Source organism: Aotus nancymaae, unplaced genomic scaffold (genome assembly GCF_030222135.1).
Source record: "Aotus nancymaae isolate 86718 unplaced genomic scaffold, 86718_ANA_hifiasm-v0.15.2.pri h1tg000041l, whole genome shotgun sequence".
NCBI classification, from domain to species: Eukaryota; Metazoa; Chordata; class Mammalia; order Primates; family Aotidae; genus Aotus; species Aotus nancymaae.
Genome location: NW_026988455.1, coordinates 26,574,000 through 26,581,186, shown reverse-complemented (window position 1 = coordinate 26,581,186; position 7,187 = coordinate 26,574,000). Strand labels below are relative to the sequence as shown.

Below are 7,187 nucleotides of genomic sequence, written 5' to 3'. Positions count from 1 at the left end.
TCCCAGGAGTTCGAGACCTGCTGGGCAACATGGCAAAACCCCATCTCTACAACAAATACAAAATTTAGCCAGATGTGGTGGCATGTGCCTGTCATCCCATCTCAGTTACTCAGGTGGTTGAGGTGGGAGTGTCACCTGAGCCTGGAAAGTGGAGGTTGCAGTGAGCCAAGATGGCACCACTGCACTCCAGCCTGGGCAACACAGCAAGACCATGTCTCAAAAAAAGAAAAAAAAAGAACTTATCCATGTAACCAAAACCACCTATACCCCCCAAAACTATTGAAATTCAGAAAGGAAAAACCTCTCAAGTGAATTCTGAAATGATCCTTTCCTTCAGATTCTTACAACGTGCTATGAAATAAAGTGAAGCACACAAAAACAAAATGAGAAGAACTGACCAAAGACCAGGCTGAGTGCTGAGCCCAAGCACAAAAGGAGGAGAAGGGAGGGTGGCCAGGGTGGGCCGATGTCAGAGAGCCTCATGGAAGGACAACAGGGACCCCCATTGCAGAGTGTGCCCTGCATCATCTCAAGGTGGGGGTGCAGACCTTGATATCCTCCACTCTGAGTTCCTCAGGCTGAACTTAGCAGAAATTGTTACCCATCGTAGGTAGGACAGACATGCTAAATTTTGGTGAATGTATCTCATAAACTAGAAGTTGAAAAATGACAGCTTGTGAGCTGAATCTGGCCCTCCAGTATGTTTAGTTTGGTTCACCATTTTATTTATTTATTTATTTTTATTTTTTATTTTTCCCTGGTACCCCCCAACCCTTTTTTATTAAGGTGTGGAAATTTTTAACACAAGACAAAAAGACAAAATATCACATGGTGATAGAAAAATTATAGAAGTGAGAACAATTCTCAAGTTTATCCGTTAGCTTCATTATAGTGTGATTAATTAACAGTAAGGATAATAGCTGAAGTTTTCTAAATTCACATTCCTTGAAAGAATAGCTCACCCATCATTATTTCTATTTGCCCTTTCATATCTTTGTGAAAAGATTCATTTGAAGGCTATTATTTTCCACTTATTTACTATTTTTTCTGGTTCAGGAAATTAATATTTGTCATACACAAAAGTATTCTTTTTCATAAACATTAATATGCTTTTATAATCTAAGCATCACATCCTACAAATTATAGAGAAGATATAAAAGACAAATGAAACATTCTACCACACACAGTGGGGGTGGGGTGGGGATAAAGCACAATAAAGACACTCAGGTAGATGTTTTAGGAAGTAGGTAATTTTCCGTGTTCTTCATGCTATCAGTAGCCAACCAATGAGACCAGAATTTCTTTCCTTGATTAATGAAGCAATAATGATAGCACCTTGCCTTAAACTCTCCTGTAGCTTCTGCTCATCCAGTTCCAAGTTGTAGGCCAGATGGAAAAATTTGTTCCTAATAACACACCACCTCAGTAGAATTCTGTGGGTAAGATATGAGAAGGCCACATAACCAAATATTTCTTTTTTTTAACTTCCTTTGCAAATTCTCTAATCAGCATTAGGTTTTCCATTTTCTGACCGGGAGGTACTAATTTAAAATCAAGAAAATGAACTGAAACAACAACAACAGGATATAAAATGGAAAGATTACTTTCTTCAAGCATGCTCAGTAACTTCTGGGTTTCTTGAAAATCAGAAGTCACAACATTCACACAAAATTGTAGCACTGATCCAGGATGAATTGCTGAAGATCTCTGCCAGCATGACACAGAGCCTCAGATATAACTTTTACATGATTTAATTCACTTTTTAGCACTTCTTTAAGAAGATGACTTACATGTTTGTTATCTTCCTTTGTATCTGTAGCTACACAAATCTCTTGGGAAATTCTTTCTTTAATAATTGATTCAGCCGCATACACATCTCATTTGTAGGTCACCTTCCAGACGTCAGGTGATCCTTCTACAAGTTTGGCTTTAGTGCAACAGTATTTTAGGGCCAATTGCAAACACTCAGTTCCAAATTCCAAGTCAGAGTCACTACACTGCTGATATGCTTCATAAATCACGTCAAATAGAAAAGCCTAAGGCATTTCACTTGCTCGGTGTCTTGCACGTTCTAGCGAGTGGTCTAAGCAACCATCAGCAGATGGGCTAATGACAGTAGATACAGGAGGTCAAATGGCTCCTGCTGCCCCATGTTCCTTAGCAGCTGTGACGACTTTAAGGAGGATATCTTCCTCAACAAATGGCCTCACAGCATCGTAGATAATCACTATTTCTGGCTTAGAGAGTTTACAGTTGAGTTGATCTTCCGCCAGTGCTTTTAGTCCATTGAAAACTGACCTGTGGCGGGTCACTCCAGCTTCGACCAGTGAGATGCGTTTATGCTGATACTTCGGAATAATACTTTTCATTACTTCCATGTTCTCTCCAGTTACTGCCATAACAATGTCCTTTATCCAACATACTCTCTCCAGGGCCTGCAGGGTGTAGCTGATGAGCGGCCTCTCCAGGATGGGCAGAATTGCTTCAGGGTGGGGACACCCATCCTCTCCCCGCACGCCGCGGCCGGCAACACCGCAGCCACGGCGAGCGGGTGGCGCCCGGGCTGGGCCCGAGCCGCGCTCTGCAGTGAGGCGGAAGCCGCTTGGTCCGCGCCTCGCCGACCGCTCAGGCAAGGGCCCGGCTCCATGGGCCTGGAGCTGCCCGGCGGCCCGGGCTCCATGGCTGCGGGCGGAGCGGCGGGCCACACTAGCTCCCGGCCGATGCGACCCCACGCTGCTCCCACCCTCGGCCTTGCTCGCGGGGTGAAGAGCAGACCACCGAGAGAGTCGCAGAGCGCGGAAGACGAAGGCGCCCCCCTGAGCTGCCCCGGTCCGGGTGTTGCTACCCAGCAGGGGATGTTTCCGACAGCCGCGGCAGCGTCTGAGGCTCTGCCCTCGCTGCGCAGCTACGGCCTCCGCATCCGGGCCCAGCGCCTCCGCTTCTTTTTATTTTATTTATTTATTTATTTTTTGAGACGGAGTTTCGCTCTTGTTACCCAGGCTGGAGTGCAATGGCGCGATCTCGGCTCACCGCAACCTCCGCCTCCTGGGTTCAGGCAATTCTCCTGCCTCAGCCTCCTGAGTAGCTGGGATTCCAGGCACGCGCCACCATGCCCAGCAAATTTTTTTTGTATTAGTAGAAACGGAGTTTCACCATGTTGACCAGGATGGTCTCGATCTCTTCACCTTGTGATCCACCCGCCTCTGCCTCCCAAGCTTCTTTTTTTTATTTTTTTTTATTTTTTGAGACAGTCTCACTGTCTGGCCCATGCTGGAGTGCAATGGCACGATCTCGGCTCACTGCAGCATCTGCCTTTCAGGTTCAAGCGATTCTCCTGCCTTAGCCTCTCAAGTAGCTGGGATTATAGGCACGTGCCACCACGCCCATCTAATTTTTGTATTTTTATTAAAGATGGGGTTTCACCATGTTGGCCAGGCTGGTCTTGAACTCCTGACCTCAGGTAATGCGCCCCCCTCTCCCAAAGTGCCCGGACAACAGGCATGAGCCACAGCACCCAGCCAAGGTGCACCATTTTAATATATGAATTTCTATTGCATCTCAATATTGGGAAATTTCACATGGACATTTTGGACATCCAGCTTCTGAAACCCAGCCACCAGGTTTACAACTTGCAGAGATGAACAGCTCTGGCTTCGTGGGGTAAGGACCTCTCAGCCATCTCTAGCGCTTCCAATCGCCTCCCCCAGGCCTGCCTTGCTGATGTGTCGGACCTCTGGAAGCTTTGAGTTCATGATCTCTGAAGCAGGCAAACAGAGAAACTGTGTTTTAAAAAAAATTAAAACTTGAGCATTGACTGTTTTATTTCTGTTAACAGTTTTCACAAGTGTCCACCGCAGCCTCTCACAGCCATGTTCAACCTGGATGCCCCTCCCTCCAGACACCTGCAGGCATACAACCCTCACTCCTCCTGCAGGTCAGCTCAGACATCTCCATTCAGTGAGGCCCCCAGCCCACCCCATCCTGACCACGAGCACTCACTCTCTTATTGCTTTTTTCTAAGCATTCTTTGTCCAACTCCCTAAGGGATTATCTATATTTACTACTAGTAAGCGTGTTTATTCTCTGTCCCATTGCTAGAATATAAGTTCCATGAAGCCAGGGGTCTTTGGCTGCTTTATTCACTAAAGGAGCTCAAGGCCCTACAAGAGCCCTGGCACACAGTAGGAACTCAATAAACAAATTTATTTGGAGAACAATAAACAAATTTGTTTGGAGAACTCAATAAACAAATTTGCTGGAGAACAAATCTGTGTCTCCCATCTTCCTCTTGTAAAATCCCAGTTAGTCTTAATATTGTTATTAATATCACTTTCTGTTATGCTATTTTCATGTATATTCTGCTAGTGAAATAAATATTATCATTATTACACTAAAAATGCATTTCGTAGCATTTTGCCATAAAGAAAGCATTTTCGCATAGAGCACATCCCCTGAGTGCTAAAAATGAGCGCTGAGGTTGACTGGTGTGGTGGGCTGAATAATGGCTCCTAAAGAGATCAGGTCTTAATCTATGGGACCTAAAAATATTACCTTACACTGCAAAGACTTTGCAGATGTGATTAAGTTAAGATCTTGAGATGGGGAGAGTATCCTGGATTAGCAGGTGGGCCCTAAATGCAATCATGAGTACGAGTATCCTTATAAGAGGGAGAGAGAGGGAGAAGAGGAGGAGACAATGGAGGCAGAGAGTAGAGGAGGAGACAGAAGAGGAGATGAGGAGGAGGTGACCATGGAGGCAGAGAGTAGAGGGATGCAGCCCCAAGCCAAGGAATGCTGGCAGCCTCGAGGAGCTGGGAGAGGCAGGGGTGGATTCTACTCTAGAGCTTCCAGGGGCAGAAGGTGGGGTTGGGGGTTCTGCTGACACCTTGATTTTGGCCGGTAAAACTAACTGCACTCAGACTTCTGGCCTCTGGAACCATGACAGAGTCAAGTTCTGTTGCTCCAAGCCATCCACTGTGTGTTAATTTGTTACAGCAGCAACAAGAAGCTAATACAACTCTTACCTCAGACGCTGCAATCTTCATTTTCCAGGTTAAGAGACTGTGGCCCATTGAAAGAAAGCAACTTCCCCATCATCACTAAGCTCCACAGTAAGCAGGGCAGGACCAGAACATGGAGCAGCCAACTCCTAGGCTAGGACTCAGTCCCTCCACTAGAGTACTTCTAAAAAGAAGATGTGACCTCAGAACTGTTTCCAAGAGATCATGGGAAGCCATCGCCGTAATTTACAACAGGACAGATAAACAAAATGCTGCACTGCTGCAAGTTGTGGGTAAAAGCAGAGTGATGGCAGTAGAGAGATCCTCCAGGAGAGGCCTCTGGAAGAAATAACCCAGGCTGCCCCACTGCATGTTTGGGGGCAGACCCTCAGTTTACTCTCGTGTGGAAGGAAGAAGCTGGACCACACCACTGATCCTCAGAGGCTCCATCGTTGGGGTCTTCGTGAGAGTTAAGGAAGAACCCCAGGAGATATTGGTCTTTAGCCTTCTATTCTTGGCAACTTAACCTGATGCGCAGACTTCTGCCTGCTTTCCATGTTGTGCCTCTGCCCTACATTTCTTCTGAACAAAAGGCTCCACAACTAAAAATAAGTTTGAAAACCACTAAACCCAGGATCTCTAAGGTCACAGCCTTTCTGCTTTTAAATCTCTGTGGTTCCCAAACTCCACGCGTTACAGCAGCAATCAATCCACTGTCGGTGTTTGTCCAGAGACTGGATCCCAGCAAGCAAGACCAAGGGGGTCTTCCCAGGAGTCAGAAAGCATTTAGGAAGTGTTAACTGCAAAGTCTGTGTCCACGTCACTTTGGAAAACTCCTCTGTTCACAGGCTCTGGGTCACAGCTACTTTATATCATAAAAGTGACCCAAGCCAACCCTCCTCAGTGGGCAGTTAATGATCTGAGGCACTGCTCTGGGAGTGCTCAGAGCCACCAGATTGCTCCTCAGTGCTCTGCTAGGGCCGAGGGGCTACCGTGCTTACACAGGCCAATAAGCACTCTAGCAAACCTGCCCTAAAACCGGAAAGCAAACAGGCCAGGCACAGAGGCCACCAGCTCCTACATCAGGCCTCTTAGTAAAAGAGAATCAGATTGGCTTTTCCTTTAAGTTGTGGACTCTGACACTGAAGTGACCATTATCGCCAGGCCACTCAGACACTTGGGAGAAAATGGATTATTAAAAGCAATCGATGCATTATGAAAGCAAATTGAGCAAACTATAATTTTATTGGCTCTAAGGCCAAGCCATAAAAGAGTAAATGTGAACAGGTGTGCCACTTATTGTCCTTGGGGAATTGGTTAAGTATGGTAACCCCCAGAATCCACCTCTATTCAACTCATACAACTAAGCTGCAGAAAGTAGAAAGTTCAAAATATGCCCACTTTTAAAAACTCTTTATTAAAAATTTTTAAAAAACGTACTATATGGTCCCCACCTGGATCATGATTAAGCGCTCATTATTGCAGTAACAGGGGCTCCATTGTTATTTCATCCTAATAACCGTATTTAAATTGCACAACGTTTTTGAGAGCTATACCCTTAATGAAACTGAGACCCAGGAAGGTTGATTGGTTTTCCCAAGGTTGAGAGGAGTGGAGCCAGAGGCTGATCCAGAGCTCCAAATTCTCAATCTAATAATTATTCTAATACATGTAACAGAGAGTCGTTCACTACTGTCCCAGCTTAGACAGTCTCAAGCATATTCTACTGACCAACACAAAGAATATATGCAAGGAGTCTTACCATCCGTATTGGTCAGGGTTCTCCAGAAAGGCAGAACCAACAGGTTATGAATATAAAGAAAGAGAAGGATTTGTTTTAAGAAATAAGCTTGCACAACTATGGAGGCTCAGTGAGGTCAAGATTTGATGGTGGTAGCCACTAGGCTAGAGACACAGGGAAGTTGCAGTTTGAGGCTGAAGGCAGCCTGCTGGCAGAATCCCTTAATGCTCAACAAGGCAGAATGAGGGTGATCAATCTTTGCTCTGTTAAGGTCTTCAACTGATTAGATGAGACCCACCCACATTATAAAGGGAAATCTGCTTTACCCAAAATCCACCAATTTAAGCATTAATGTCATCCAAAAAACACCTTCACAGAAACATCCAGAATACCGTTTGACCAAATATCCAAGTATGGTGGCCCAGACAAGTTAAAACATAAAATGA

The 7,187-nt window shown here is 45.3% G+C and overlaps 1 pseudogene; it reads right to left on the bottom strand.

Moving 5' to 3' along the window:
* Nucleotides 1–971: 971 nt before the first annotated feature.
* LOC105725326 (D-ribitol-5-phosphate cytidylyltransferase-like) lies at nucleotides 972–2,680 on the bottom strand (annotated as a pseudogene).
* Nucleotides 2,681–7,187: the final 4,507 nt, after the last annotated feature.